The 14912-nt window shown below is 41.7% G+C and overlaps 1 protein-coding gene and 1 long non-coding RNA gene across 3 annotated transcripts in view; both read left to right on the top strand.

The window, feature by feature from the left end:
- Positions 1–11317, top strand: part of LOC310673677 — a 29120-nt gene extending 17803 nt beyond the window's left edge. For both annotated transcript variants that reach the window (XR_014509179.1, XR_014509180.1), the window contains one exon: positions 11285–11317. This is a non-coding gene — a long non-coding RNA (uncharacterized lncRNA). The remainder of the gene's footprint in view (positions 1–11284) is intronic.
- Positions 11318–11840: 523 nt separating this feature from the next.
- The window catches only part of CDC42EP3 (CDC42 effector protein 3), a 60086-nt gene continuing 57014 nt past the window's right edge, over positions 11841–14912 (top strand). Inside the window, exon 1 of the mRNA XM_083432270.1 lies at positions 11841–11921. The gene's annotated coding sequence lies outside the window, so the exon portion shown is untranslated. The remainder of the gene's footprint in view (positions 11922–14912) is intronic.

Raw genomic sequence — 14912 nt, 5'->3', positions numbered from 1 at the left:
AACAAGACAGGTTTTCCTGGCGGAAAGTGGTGGGGCAAGCAAAGTGTAGATGAGGCGTCATGCTGCATACTGGTAAGCTTAGAAGGAACACTGTATTCTTGTTGCATAAATGGTTTTCCAAGGGTACAGAGAGTTGTTAAACCAGAAACCAGTGTGACGCGGTGGTTAGAGGGCTGGAACAGGGCCTGGAAGACTAGGGCTCAGCTTGGGCCAATCATTGTCTCTTAGCTTAGCCTACCTCGCAGGGTGGTTATGAGGATAAAATGGAGAGAAGGGGAATGATGCATGCCACCTTGAGCCCCCTGGAGGAAAGCTGTGATATAAATCTAAATAAAAAAAAACCATCCTCATCCTTAATTTTTTACTGAAACTCTGCTGTATAGTAGTGGTTCCCAAAGCTCCCCCTGCAGACCACTTGAAAATGGCTGAGGGGCATGATGGACAACTTAATAATTCCTTTGCCTGTTGTAGCAGTTGTAATGTGTTGTGATAGATGATTCATGATGTTCAGTTGTATTTCTACAGACACACTACGGACCACCTGAATTGACCCATGGACCACAATTTGGGAAACCCTTCTCTTATAGTATGCATAGTTCATTTGACAGTAGTAGTTTTTTTCTCTTCCAGCTCAGGGAAAGTGAATTTTACATTTTCATATTTACTTTGCATTGAATTTGCTATTGGATATAGGAGTGTTGGGCTCAAACCTTTCCTTCCGTTTTAGTCTGCCGCCCTGCAATAACCATTGTGTTGGTGTAAGCGACGCCGTTGGTATAAAGATGCTTCCCAAGACATTTGACAGATCACTTTGTTCTGCAGTGTGGACAGAGGTGAGGCGTGTTGAACTGGTTCAAAACCAGCATTTCTGCCTCCATTAACTTGAAGAAGCTTGTCAGTGACTTCAATGGAACAGAAGGCTGCTTTGAACTTAAATTTCTTTTGAACGTTCCTTCCAATAGGGTTAGTAAGCAAAGTGGCTTAATGGCCATTTATTATGTGGGTGGCTGAGTGGGCACAGTCGCCAAAAGACGTCTGGCAGCTGACCCTGTGAGTTAATAACCATTTCTGCAAAGATCAAAGGAGCCTCATCTGTAACCAGCTGTCATTCCTGGTAATTTGCTTTTTCCTGTCTAACGTCCTAACATGTATTAATGATTTATCACTCTTTGAGAGCGGTTACCTCTACTGCTCTCTCTTTAAATGCATGTGCATTTGTATATGTATATATCAGCACAGCTATTGGCTTGTTGTGACTTTAGATTTGTAGGTGAGCACCAGTCCTCCTGTCATGCCAGCATGTGACAAAGAGACAGAACCCAGAAATTGGCTATTATATATGTGTGATAGAGCTATGAAGCTTGGCAAGAGTGCAGACCAGTCTTGAATGGTCAATACTTCCCTGCCTGTGAGGTCCAAGAGAGCATCTGGCTCCCATTGCTATTCATATGAAATTTTGGGAGAACTTGATTTGAAGTGAGGCAGCATCTGTACATTCAGGGTGTCCAGCTTTAGCTGGGTTGGTTACTAGCAAAATGTAATCCATACTAAATCGGGTACAAAATATATTGCTGTTTTATTCAGTTTTTAAAAACAATTCATTTCAGGATCTATGCATACAACTGCACATGATGATAAACCCATGCTTCTTGTTTTGACTGAATTTCACCTGGAATGAAAGCTAGTCATTTTTGAAACATCTGGAGATCAGGAGGACACACACAGCTTTCCCTGCTATCTGAGACTGTGTATTCAACAAACATCTGTTATTTCAACTTCCTTGCTTTCCATTGTTTGATCCAGTCTTGCCAATGTGCACTTACCCAAAGTGTTCACCACATTCTAAACCAATCTCATTCTATTTCTTGTGGCTGTTTACAGTGTGATCAGATGGACTGTGCTCAACAGCACTTTTAAAATATCTGTGGCATGTGCTCTATCCTAACCACTCATTCCCTTTTCCTTGACCTGCCCTTTGTGGAGAGTCTGGAATGTTAAACATTTCTTGTGGGTCTGCCCAACCTTGTACTTTATTTAAACTTACTCTCCCATTCCAGTTTTCTGAAGCACCTTTCAAGATTGTCTCTTTTCTAAGTCAGAGAGCTGTGATCATTGATTCATGCAATCTTTGATTTTGCATGTCTCTTCCTTAACAGGAAGCTGTTGAGTGAACTCATTATTGTTGCATGTTTTGGGAATCAATGTGGCATTTTGAAAGCGGCAGGAATTTTATTTCTTGAAAACAGATGTATTTTGATGGCAGACATGAATGGCTTGTTTATTACAGGAGTGGGAAAATGATGGAATGTAGAGAGCTTTCATGTTACATGTGATTTATTTTTGATTGCATTTATATCCCATCTTTCTTCCAAGGAGCTCATTGTGCTGTACATAGTTCTCCTCCTCCAAATTTAATCATCACAACAACCTTGTGAGGTAGGATAAGCTAAGTGTGAGTGACTGGCCCAAGGTCATCCAGTAAACTTCATGGCAGAGTGTGGATTTGAACCCTGGTCTCCCAGGTCCTAGTCTTGCACTCTAACTATTACAGTGGTACCTTGGGTTACAGACGCTTCAGCTTACAGACTCCACTAAGTCAGAAATAGTACCTCGGGTTAAGAACTTTGCTTCAGGATAAGAACAGAAATCGTGTGGCGGCCGCGCGGTGGCAGCATGAGGCCCCATTAGCTAAAGTGGTACCTCAGGTTAAGAACAGTTTCAGGTTAAGAACGGACCTCCAGAATGAATCAAGTTCTTAACCCAAGGTACCACTGTATACTGCTTCTTGGGAGAAATGCAATGACAAACCTAGACAGCATCTTAAAAAGCAGAGACATCACCTTGTCAACAAAGGTTCGTATAGTAAAAGCTATGGTTTTCCCAGTAGTGATGTATGGAAGTGAGAGCTGGAAAATAAAGAAGGCTGATCGCCGAAGAATTGATGCTTTTGAATTATGGTGCTGGAAGAGACTCTTGAGAGTCCCATGGACTGCAAGAAGATCAAACCTATCCATTCTTAAGGAAATCAGCCCTGACTGCTCACTGGAAGGACAGATCCTGAAGCTGAGACTCCAATACTTTGGCCACCACATAAGAAGAAAAGTCTCCCTGGAAAAGAACCTGATGTTGGGAAAGATGGAGGGCACAAGGAGAAGGAGACAACAGAGGACGAGATGGTTGGATAGTGTTCTCGAAGCTACCAGCATGACTTTGACCAAACTGCGGGAGGCAATGAAAGGCAGGAGTACCTGGCGTGCTCTGGTCCATGGGGTCACGAAGAGTCGGACACGACTAAACGACTAAACAACAACAACAAACCACTGTATACCACACTGGCTGGTTGTGTGTATGGAGGAGTGTATTGCACCTCATCACCACCACAATGCAGACAGCATTATTATTTAGTTAAGTGGTCCTATACCTCTTCATTTAGAAATTCCTAGCAATCATCACAATCTGGTGGTGTGTGTGCAAGCTTCAGGCTTTGCATTTTTCTTATGGCTGCATTCATTGTTTTCTTTACAAATTTATTTTAGGAAAACATCTTACTTGTATTAATAAAGTTTGGAAAATATCCATGTGGCCAACAACATGTGCTAAGAAAAATGGTTTGGCTACTCCTTTCCGCTGCATGCATGCATGTGTGGTACTGGCAAAAAAATGACCTCTCTGAGCAGCAGGTGTAAGAAGACTGCTAGAGTATCGGATGAATTCCTTTTGTATATTTTAAAGCAAAGCAGCAAGAAACTTTCGTCATACTTCTGAAACATATTAGGGATGAGCTCCCCGATCTCTGTGATAGGTTGGATTCTGTAGCAGTTCTATATGAGGCTTTATACAAGGCTGTATATGAGGCTTTAGAGCAGCAGTGGGAAACCTGTGACCCTCTGGATGTTGCTGAGCTACATCATATTGACCATTGGGCAGGCTGGCAGGGGCTGGTGGAGTCCATCAACATCTGGAAGCCCACAGGTTCCCCAGCTGGGCTTTAGAACAGGGGACTCCAACTTCCATCAGCCCCAGCGAGCAAGGCCAATGGTCAGGGATTATGGGAGTTCAAGTCCAAAATATTTGGAGGGCACTATGTTGGTGACCCCTGCTCTAAAATCTTCAGAGGTTCACATAGCTCATCTCAGTAACTAGCAGTGAGTCACCATCCCTTTCTATTTTCAAAGTCATGGGGGGGGAGTTGTTTTCTAATCCATGTACCCACAACTGGAAACACTCCTATTCAAATGCTACAAAATGCATAGCATTTAATATACAGCATGCCTCAAAATTCTGACTTTTTATCTCTTTGTGAGAAAAAGTACATGGCTTAGAAAGCTCACTCCTTGCTTTAAGCACCCTTTATAAGAGCTGAGGAGAGGAACTCTATTGGCACACTTTGTGGGAACAGATGGCAGTAAAGCATGTTAAAGACTAACTAATCTGTGATAAGTCCTTTTGAGAATACTCTCTGAGTTTTTTAAAAATCCTGTTCTCACTGACAAGATATTTGTTAAAAAATAAACAGCGGGGAGATATAAGCAAAACCTGTGCACACATGCTTTTATATTCAGTTGCCTCCTTGAACATACATTTTAAAAACAATGTCTTGAAAGTGATCTTAAAACTTGGAGTGGTTGCTCTAATCTACATTAATTATTATAGAAACAAAAATGGAAAGTGATTCATTCCTGGTTAATTCACCCAGAGTGAAAATAAAAAACATAACAACTCAGCTTGATGCTTTTCCTTGGCCAGCGTCATGCAGTCGCTAGAGTTAGGTTTGGAAAACCAGATGGAAATCTCTGCTTATGCAAACCACGGTTGCTTGCGTAGCCTGGCTGACATCACAGGGTTATAGGCAGGATGAGATAAGGATATTTTGGAACATTCCTTAATAGTAAAAAGAGCAAGTTGCCTCCTGAAGGCAGAGTGATTCATATGGCCCTTTTGAACCTGATGTAGTCTCGTTGACTGGAGCCCTTTTCAATGATGAATGCAGGTTTAAGTTTAATTTCTTCTGCAGGGAGGCGATAGTGGTGTCAGACAGTAGTCTTTACTAAAGGCATTTCATAGACTGGGTCCAAACCTGTGGAACTCCCTCATGACTGAGATTAGGCAGGCACCCTCCTTGTTGAACATCAGGTGCACGGCAAAGGCTTTATTATTCCATCAGGTATTTTAAGGTAGTGTTTGGTTTTATGGTGAGTTTTTACTGTTTAATCCTTGGTGTGGTTTAATTTTATGCACATCACTTAGAAATCCTAATGATTAAATGGTATATAAACACATAAATAAATAAATAAATAATCTATATTATTAAATAAATAATAAATCTATCACCTTAAATAAATAATAAATCTTCTTACATTCTTCTTACTACATTTGGCTGGGTCTGATGGAAGTTGACATTCAACATCTGGAGGGCCACGGGTTTGCTTTCTCCGGGAAAGGCAACTCTGAGGCAGCTGCTTCAGCTTCTACCTCAGCTTCTCCCAGTGGCTGTGTGTACTACAGGACACAGCCATAAAACAGGCTTGCATGACTTAATATTCACCAAGCAATGAATTGTAGCCTGCAAAGTGCTTGATGCTTCTGGTTTTTTTCTCTCAGAAAAGAAGAGGTTTGCTGAGATGCTGGTGGGTCATCATCACCATCCACGATTGGCAGGTTGTGTTTGGGTTGTCTGCACGCCTGACCTACATCAGTAATGCATTAATGAGGAAATGGAGGAGTATTGCACCACAAATGAAATGCAATGGGGGGGGGAGGTGGACATAGATTGTTCATCTGGGGCAACCCTGAGGACATTTGTATACAAGTAGTACAACTGGGGCCCCTCACTGCTGACAAACATCGCTTGCACATGATGAAAAGGTTGCATTGAGGGGAATAGGACAAATATAAGCTAGGCAAGGGGACTAGTAGTAGCAGCTGGCAAGGCAGCTGCATTTCAGAGAGAGGTTTGTGGAGGGAGTGGGGGAGGGGGTTGAGATTTAGATATGGACACAAGCTGAGCCAAACCTCTAAACCGACGTTTCTTTTGAGTAGTATCTAAATGAAAGCCCCTAAACATAGACTCATCTGCTCGTGCCAAGGAAGCACAGGCCACTAAAGAACTAAAACACAGCCTGCATTTCTCAGTGGTGGCTGTGAGCTTTGTAACCAGATGCTGACTGTCTCTTTCTTGTGCCCCAGTGTGAGGCTCAGCATGACACAGAAAGCGCTGGAAACACAGCTGAGTTTTCATATGGCCCTCAGGTGATAAAAAGGACCATTGCCTGTAATGAAGAATACACACCAGATCTCCTGATTTCAAGCCCTTTAAATCAGCAAAGGAGAAATAGGGAAGATACTGGCAGAGGAGAAAGCCAACACAGTAGACCCATTCAAAGGCTGTTCTGCCCTGTGTGGGTAGGTAAGAAAACACTTCCCTGAAGATAAAGTGCCAGAAATGTTCTGAGTCCAACATGGTGGCCATATGGTGTATTCCCCCTCCCCTTGTCTACCAGAGCATGCAACAGGCAACACAAATTCTTTAAATTCATCTTTTTATACATAAAATACATTCAGATGGAAAGATTATTTGGAAACTTTGGAAACTGTTCTTGTTTTTATAAAGATTATTTACAAGGGAGTAGAGGCTTGCTGACACTGGATAAATTTCTTGGCTTCAGTGTTCACATTGTACACTGGCCAGTTTTCTCTCGATGACTCTTTCCCTCAGGGGAATTTACTTTTGTGTAAATATTCTTAGGATCAGGTGTTTTGTTCAAGTTTGCTTGTTTGTTTTACCTGTAGCCAGGTAGAAAAAGAACTTAATTCTGTGCAATACAGTTTCAAGTATCAATTGTTTCCTGAACATGTGATGGTTTATGGTAAAATGGAAAAGTATTTCCTAAGCAGGAATGGAACAGCATTTTAAGTGTAAAAACCAGTCTGGTTCAAACATTTTCATTGAAGTCTAAATCTGGAAACAAACATATTTGTTGAAGAGAGTTCAGATCTCTCAGGGTTTTAATGTGGCAGGATTTGTCCCCTCAACTGGTAATCAAATAGTGTAATTGACTTCCATTGGTCAGTCAAATGCTTGCTTCAGAGAAAAACTCATTTTTGAAATGGTTTCTTCAACATCTGCAGGCCTCTACCCACCACAGAGTAAAAAGGCTGATAATCCAAATATAGATTTAGTGACGATCCAAAGAGCTGAAACAAAATCAAACTCAACAGTCTAAACAAACTCAGCTTTATATTTTGGCAATGTATGCTCAATGATAATGTTTGGCTTTTTCCTTTTTAACTGTCGCCTCTTAGAAGACAGTTTAGCACTTATCTCCCTCAGTTCAAAGGTGGTTTTAGAGGGTTTGCTGTGGAATTCAAGATACACAGATTTGTTTACAGGTTGAACATATTGCCCTTTCATCTTTTGTGGAATCTACTCTCCTGATGTTTTCTTTACAGTATTATATCCGGGACTTTTAATTGTACCTTTTCTTCTCATTTTTTGCATGGATAATAATAATAATTATTATTATTTATTATTTATATCCCGCCCATCTGGCTGGGTTTCTCCAACCACTCTGGGCTGCTCCCAACAGAATATTATTAATAATAAAATGTGATAAAACATCAAACATTAAAAACTTCCCTAAACGGGGCTGCCTTCAGATGTCTTCTAAAAGTCAGGTAGTTTATTTCCTTGACATCTGATGGGAGGGCATTCCACAGGACGGGCACCACTACCGAGAAGGCCCTCTGCCGGGTTCCCTGTAGCTTCACATCTCACAGTGAGGGAACCGCCAGAAGGCCCTCAGTGGATGTAAAGGCATAGCATGTAAAAAGAAATGGATACTTCAGAGTCTTTTAATATATTTACGTACCTTTAGCATGATGCTTCTTTGAGTGTAGGCCTTGCTTCACCTCAGTACTTTTTAGTGGGATCTATTCGCACATTCAGCTGCAAGTCATCAAATGGTAGTGTGTGTACATACGTGAACTGTCTCAGCATTTCCCTCAGTCCAAACCTGTGTACCCCATAGTGTGCCTACTACAGCAGTTGTGTGTCTGGAGTGAGTGGGCAGAAACCAGGGAGGGTTGAGCAGCAGAATCATTGGTGCTGTGTGTCTCATTCTGATCAGCATTTTAAAGCGGGGATGGGGAACCTCAGATCCAGGGATCTCCCTATTGGACCCCCAGGTCACTTGGCTGGCCATACCTCTCTCCAGCGACACCCTTTGCCGGTCCTGCTTTGCGTGGCTGGAATGAGTCCAGGTTATCCATCCCCGTTTTAACTCTATAACCTCAGTCTCCTGATTGCAAATATGGCAGCCCTGCATAGGAAGTAATCCACCAAAACATACAGTAGTTGATATACACCATGCATTCTTTGTCAAGTTCTGCATAACTTGAAAAGAAAGGAGGTTGCACAGTAGCAGTAGTGTGGTGGTGAGTGTCCCTGTTAACTTGATTGCAGGAGAGAGAAAAATAGAATTTATTGTTCCTGGCCTCCTTCCTCTTTACTGTTCTTACCTATAAAACATCTATTGTGGCATTTCCTACTTCCTATGGGTCTGGATCATTATTTGATACACAGGAGAATTTCATCTAATAAAATATGAAATAGGAGCTGCCTCAAGGAAGAGAAGAAAGTAATGCCTACAGTCAATCTCAGGCCATTCCTAGCCTTTGACAGCTGTTTCCCTCATGTGAGAAAAGTCAAAAGCAAGTCAAAAAAAGATGTTGAAGTTTATACTTTTGGTCTCCCCTGACACTGAAAGATTGTTCTTAAAGAGATACAGGTAGTGAAATATCAACAAACAGCTCTCCACATGCAAGACGAAAAGGCATGGCATCCATTGACAAATAAGTTTCAGCTCCAAATGTAGTAAAAAGAGTTCCCTGCCCTGTGACTGGTACCCACTCGGACTGTTAGGAGCCAACAGTACATGCAAACATAGCCAATGGCAGGCAGAGCTAAACCATTTACAGTTCCACCCCATCCTCCTGACAACAACTGCCAGTCAGAGGCAACAATCCTTCACAACATGGACCAGTGGTTTGTCAAGACAGGTGTTCTTGGTCAGTTAGAAGGCAGAACAGGGAACAGGGATTCAGCCTGTGGTGGGTGGTGACATTTTTCGTAGGGGAACAGTTAGGGCCAGAGGCATCAGCTTGTGAAGGCGATTGGTGGGGGGCTAGTACCGCGAGTGTGAGCATTGTGTCTCCCTCTCTTAGCCAGACAGAAACTTCATGGGCTTTGGGAAGGAGACGCCAGGCTTTTGGCAGAATCCTGGAGTCCTCCTGGCTCTTTCCCCAAGCTGGGCGTGCTTTTGGAAGAAGGTGGAAGGATTCTTGGACCTGTCAGATCATCGTGCTTCCCTTCCTAAGCCGAGCAAAAGCTTCCCAGGCTTTGGGAAGCAGGCACCAAGGGAACATTTAGATTTTATGTATGCAAATAGTTTTAATTGCATCAATGTTTAATTATATTTTAATGATTAATTTTTCCATGTTTTTAGTGGTTCTTGGTTTTGTCTGTAAACTGCCTTATACAGTGGTACCTTGGGTTAAGTACTTAATTTGTTCCGGAGGTCTGTTCTTAACCTGAAACTGTTCTTAACCTGAAGCACCACTTCAGCTAATGGGGTCTCCTGCTGCCGCTGCGCCACCACCACACAATTTCTGTTCTCATCCTGGAGCAAAGTTCTTAACCCGAGGTAATATTTCTGGGTTAGTGGAGTCTGTAATCTGAAGCGTATGTAACCTGAAGTGTATGTAACCTGAGGTACCACTGTATCAGGGAAAAGGTGGGGTATAAATTAACAACAACAACAACAACAGTGCTATTTTTCTAGAAAAGGAGATGTCAGAATAATGGCAATGGCACCCACCTGAGAGGTGCCAGAACTGAGTTCCAGCTGAAAAAAGCCCTGAATAATAATAATAATAATAATAATAATAATAATAATAATAAATATGACTAAGGATACAGCAGTTTCATCTATCTCTTCATAAATATTGAGTAAGCAAGGTTGTACAATTGATGGCACAAACCCTGTGTGCAGGTTTGCGAGTTACACAGAATTCTTCATCAGTCAGAACAGAAATAATCTTAGCAATAATCAGATTGCGAAAGCCAATTCTAGATTTGTTTTGTCTCTTGTCCATTTCATAGCACAAACATTCTGCTAAAAGCACTCATTTGTCAGAAAGCATTTTCTAATCCAGAAGCTCAACACATTAACACCACACAAAGATACACTATATTCAGTCTGGCAAACTTTACCAGACAAGCTGGAATGCAATCTGGAAACATTTACTGGATTTTCAAATGCAAATGCCAACCACTGTATTTCATTCAGTAGGGGAAGACTTTAAACCTACTATGTTTGTAAAATGTGCATGTCATAATGTACACGGAAACAAATTAAGATCCTTGCAATAAAATAAGCTGCAGTTAGTACTGGGCTCCTTTGGGAGGGAGGGTGGGATATAAATTTAACAAATAATATTTGTGAGGGGAAAGAGCAGTTACTAAAGCGATTTGGGATTCGAGTCATTGTCTTTTTTAAAAAAAATCAAAGAGAAGTAAGGATGATGGCGCTTTTGCTGCTTAATTTATATTAAAATTTTCTATCCAAGCTGATGTTGGCATCAGTCCCAATGCTCATGGAGCTCAGATGCTGCAAGTTATGCAGGTCCAGTGAACCACAGTGCAACCCGTGTCAGGTTTGTTTCTTGTGAATGAAGTCTTGTCCATTAGCACAAGTGGGGCACTTCCCTACCAAGCTGCCCTCAGCCAGCCCCCACCTGCCTGCCTCCTTACTTACACCCAGTCCAGAACTAGCTGTCAGCTTCCTCCTCTTTAGTCTCAGTGTTGCCTTTGTAAACTCAGCAGGGAGAAAGAAGTGGACGAAGTCAGAATTAATTGGTTCCATTTTTCATTGGCTATCTCCCCCTACTGTTGACCTTCCTCCCTGTTGTTCTACCAGTCTGAATGGGCACCGGCCTCCATCACTGAGTGAATCTTGAATGGATCGCCAGAAAACTGGTTTACCACTAGAGAACCAGATTCCAGTGTGACAACAGCAATAGTCCCCAAAATAAGTGGCTGGGCTTGAATGAACTGGCCCCTTCATTGGCTTTGGTACAACACTTGGAGGCTAATAATAATAATAATAATAATAATAATAATAATAATATGCTCAATATGCTCAATAATAATATGCTCAATGAATGTTCAAAGTGTTTTGTATACATTCTTTTCGCAACTTTAAGGATTCTTATCCCTGTATTGCAGATGGCAACTTCAAGAAAGGCAGCTGTGTCAGTCATAGAATCATAGAATCATAGAGTTGGAAGAGACCACAAGGGCCATCGAGTCCAACCCCCTGCCAAGCAGGAAACACCATCAGAGCACTCCTGACATATGGTTGTCAAGCCTCTGCTTAAAGACCTCCAAAGAAGGAGACTCCACCACACTCCTTGGCAGCAAATTCCACTGTCGAACAGCTCTTACTGTCAGGAAGTTCTTCCTAATGTTTAGGTGGAATCTTCTTTCTTGTAGTTTGGATCCATTGCTCCGTGTCTGCTTCTCTGGAGCAGCAGAAAACAACCTTTCTCCCTCCTCTATGTGACATCCTTTTATATATTTGAACATGGCTATCATATCACCCCTTAACCTCCTCTTCTCCAGGCTAAACATGCCCAGCTCCCTTAGCCGTTCCTCATAAGGCATCGTTTCCAGGCCTTTGACCATTTTGGTTGCCCTCCTCTGGACACGTTCCAGATGTGTCAGCATGAGTGACAGAGAGGCCTGACGCACTGTAAAGACTCACACATTTATTATTGTGGCCTAAGTGGACTGGAATACCCTTCATCATCAGATGTACCCTCATCCTGCTCCGCTCCAGTCAATATGAAAAATGATGGCAGGGGTAAGTCTTCATAACTCATTATCAATTGCTTACTTTTATTGTAGCCATAAAGAATTACAGGGGCCCTCTGTCTAGGGTGACACCCATGAATTACAGTGTTCTAAACCAAGCTGTGCAGTAACTTATTTGAATAATAATGGTAGTCTCCTTTACACAACAGATATGTAGAGATTTTAGGTCCTGTATTGACAAGCAGACGTGGGTTGAGTCCTAGTGCATTTTACTCAGATTAAAACCATTGTAATTATGGACCTAATTTAGTCATGGGCGTTAATTTCAGTGGGTCTTCTTTGAGTATGACCAACATTGGATACAATCCTATGTTGTTTATCTCCCTTCCCTATGTTGCCCCGGGATGTGACTTGCTGCCACTTTTACAGTGCATCTTTTCTTGCTCATATAGCTGAAGACCTTGAACCCCGGTTGGCAACTAGCTTTATGGGAGGCCCATTTTGAAGAAGGGATAGCAGGTGGTCTGTCATCTCCCAAAGTGGGCTGCCATTCCCACTATAGTTTCTTGTCTCTGGTTTATCAACTGGGGGACCAGCTGACACACTTCAGGGGGGATCAGTGTAGCCCTACATCCTCCAATTGTTTGTTTGCTTGTTTGTTAAATTTATACATCACTTTTCATTCACAGGGTGGTGTACGGTATAAAAGCACAAAATACATGGTATAACACCAACAATACTAACCCTGCCTCCTTTGCCTATAGTGTTTTTTATTAACAGTCCTGAACAGCTCAGAATCTTACCTTTTAGAGCAGGGCCAACTTCAGCTCTGTAGGATCTACTGCTGTATGTATGTGTCTTTGTGTGTGCTTTACTATAACCTTGAGACCTGCCGATTGGAGCATGGTGTAAAAGACTTGTTTAAGAATTCTGAGCCCACTTTAAACGCCTGGCAGAATAGGTCTTCAGTTCATGCCAAAAGATACTAACATTGGCCAAACTTTGGGCAGAGGAGGGAGAAAGGTATTCTACAACCAAGTACCATTGCCATGAAAGCGTTCTGGCAGGTTGTAGATCCTCTGAACTCATTAAGGGGTGGCATTACCAAGAAGACCAAGACTAGACTGAAATTCATTTTTTCATAGACAATGTGGTTGGAACAGTACAAAATATACGAAAGGAGCATGCTCCCTGCTCAGTCTAAATAAGAGAGCAGCCCAGAATGGCATACTCACAGGGTATGTCTATGCCCAAGGTAAATAATTGTAGAACAGTTCAGTCTGATGAATTATACTGGTGCCTACAGAAGCCCAAGCCATGACAAATCTGTTAGAACATAGTCCATTGACTTACTTAAGTTCTACTGATGTCAAGGGTAGAAAACAGTTCTGTTCATTGGTTTCAACTGTATATTTAACCATGTGATTAAAGCTATACTCCTATGCACACTTACTTAGGAGCAAGTCCCAATGAATTTAATGTGATTAATTTCAGAGTAAACATTCATACACTGGTGTTGCATATTGCTTTCAAAGAAATCAGTAGGATGAAAGATGCTTAACTTCAGTTGTATTGTGCCTCGTCACACATTAAGGTGCCATTTTTGAGTTAAATGAGCACCTTATATTTTCTGTGTTATCTTAATCTGGGAGACTATGGAGTGGATGTAATGCCAGGGGGGGGGGGAGAATCAGGAAGCTGATGGAGGAAAGAGCATTGAGAATAAAACATTCCTTCTCTACATGTCTTTCTCTAGGCAAAGATGTGTCACATGTTTTGAATGTACTTGTGAATTCTGTCTTGCCTGCTAAGGGACAAAAGCAGAAATCTGTACTCAGCATGCTAGCATCCTCTTGTTATTGGATATGGGGGTTAGATATTATTTCTCGGTTTCTAGTCTTTCATTATAATCTACATTCGCATCATGGAAAGAGGTCTGAGAACTTGTGGGTGAGAAAATGGAGTCAGTAAACCCTTGTTTCAAGGCTTTTGAAGTCTGTAGGATTATATGACTATCTCCGTTCATTTCAGTGGTTGGTGAAACAGATTTTTCAGAGGCTGAAAAAATCTTCCTGCTTTTCTGATCTCTGATTAGAATGGATTGTGCAGATATTTATTTACTTCATGTTTCCATTCCCAGTTCACCATCAGACCCCAAAATATGTCTGAAATGTGAGGTCTCCGATAGCAGACTAGGCTCTACTTATTCGACACTGAATTTGCTCTTGGAAACAGCCGTTTGAAGGGTACTGAGTGATCATAAAGAACGCCACCATGCTGCACATTCCATGCCTACGCAGGAACTGCAGAATTACATTCTCTTAAGTATTGTCCAGACGTTGGAATCTGTTAATGTCTGCAGATTGCACTATTTGCTTCCAACCTTTAAAAAGTTTTGTTACAATGTAGGCATTGCTTGTTATTATAATTGATCTAGCCCTTAATAGGTTGTTTACAGTATCTCTAATGCATCTTCATAACAATCCTTTAAAGTACCAGCAGGTAGATGGTGTAATGGCTTAGGTAGCCACTGCCTGCTGGAGCTAAGTAGGGTCAAGCCTGGTTAAACAATCCTTTAAAGCAGCTTATTAATATTCTCTCTAACAGAAAGAGAACCCAGGCACTGAGAGTACCATTTGCCCTATAAACACCAGAGTGTTTATAGCTATGGCTGCTATAGCACTTCATCCGTAATCATTGTATGACTAAGCTGTTCATATTTTAGTTCATAGCTATTAAAAACTTCTGCTAGGATGCTTCCATATTTAGAATCTTCGACACTGCTGAAACATTGCTTTTCTGGACTTAACTGGAAGCAGAATCAGCACAGCAGTTAATATAGTGTTCTGTTATCCAGCAATGTTCATCCCCATGGCTGAGATTATTTTTACAATGTTTACACGTTATAATGGTTACGCAGTCTGCAAAGCCTTCTCTAACTTTAAATAGAACTGATGTCCTTGCCATTTTACCTCTAATTGCTTCCTGTTTGGTGTGGTCACAGTGTTACTGATGTATTGCCCTTTGAATAGTTAGTTCC

Source organism: Podarcis tiliguerta (genome assembly GCF_965153285.1).
Source record: "Podarcis tiliguerta genome assembly, chromosome: 3".
NCBI classification, from domain to species: domain Eukaryota; kingdom Metazoa; phylum Chordata; class Lepidosauria; order Squamata; family Lacertidae; genus Podarcis; species Podarcis tiliguerta.
The sequence above is the reverse complement of the archived record's forward strand: the minus strand, read 5'-3'. Positions and strand labels throughout refer to the sequence as shown.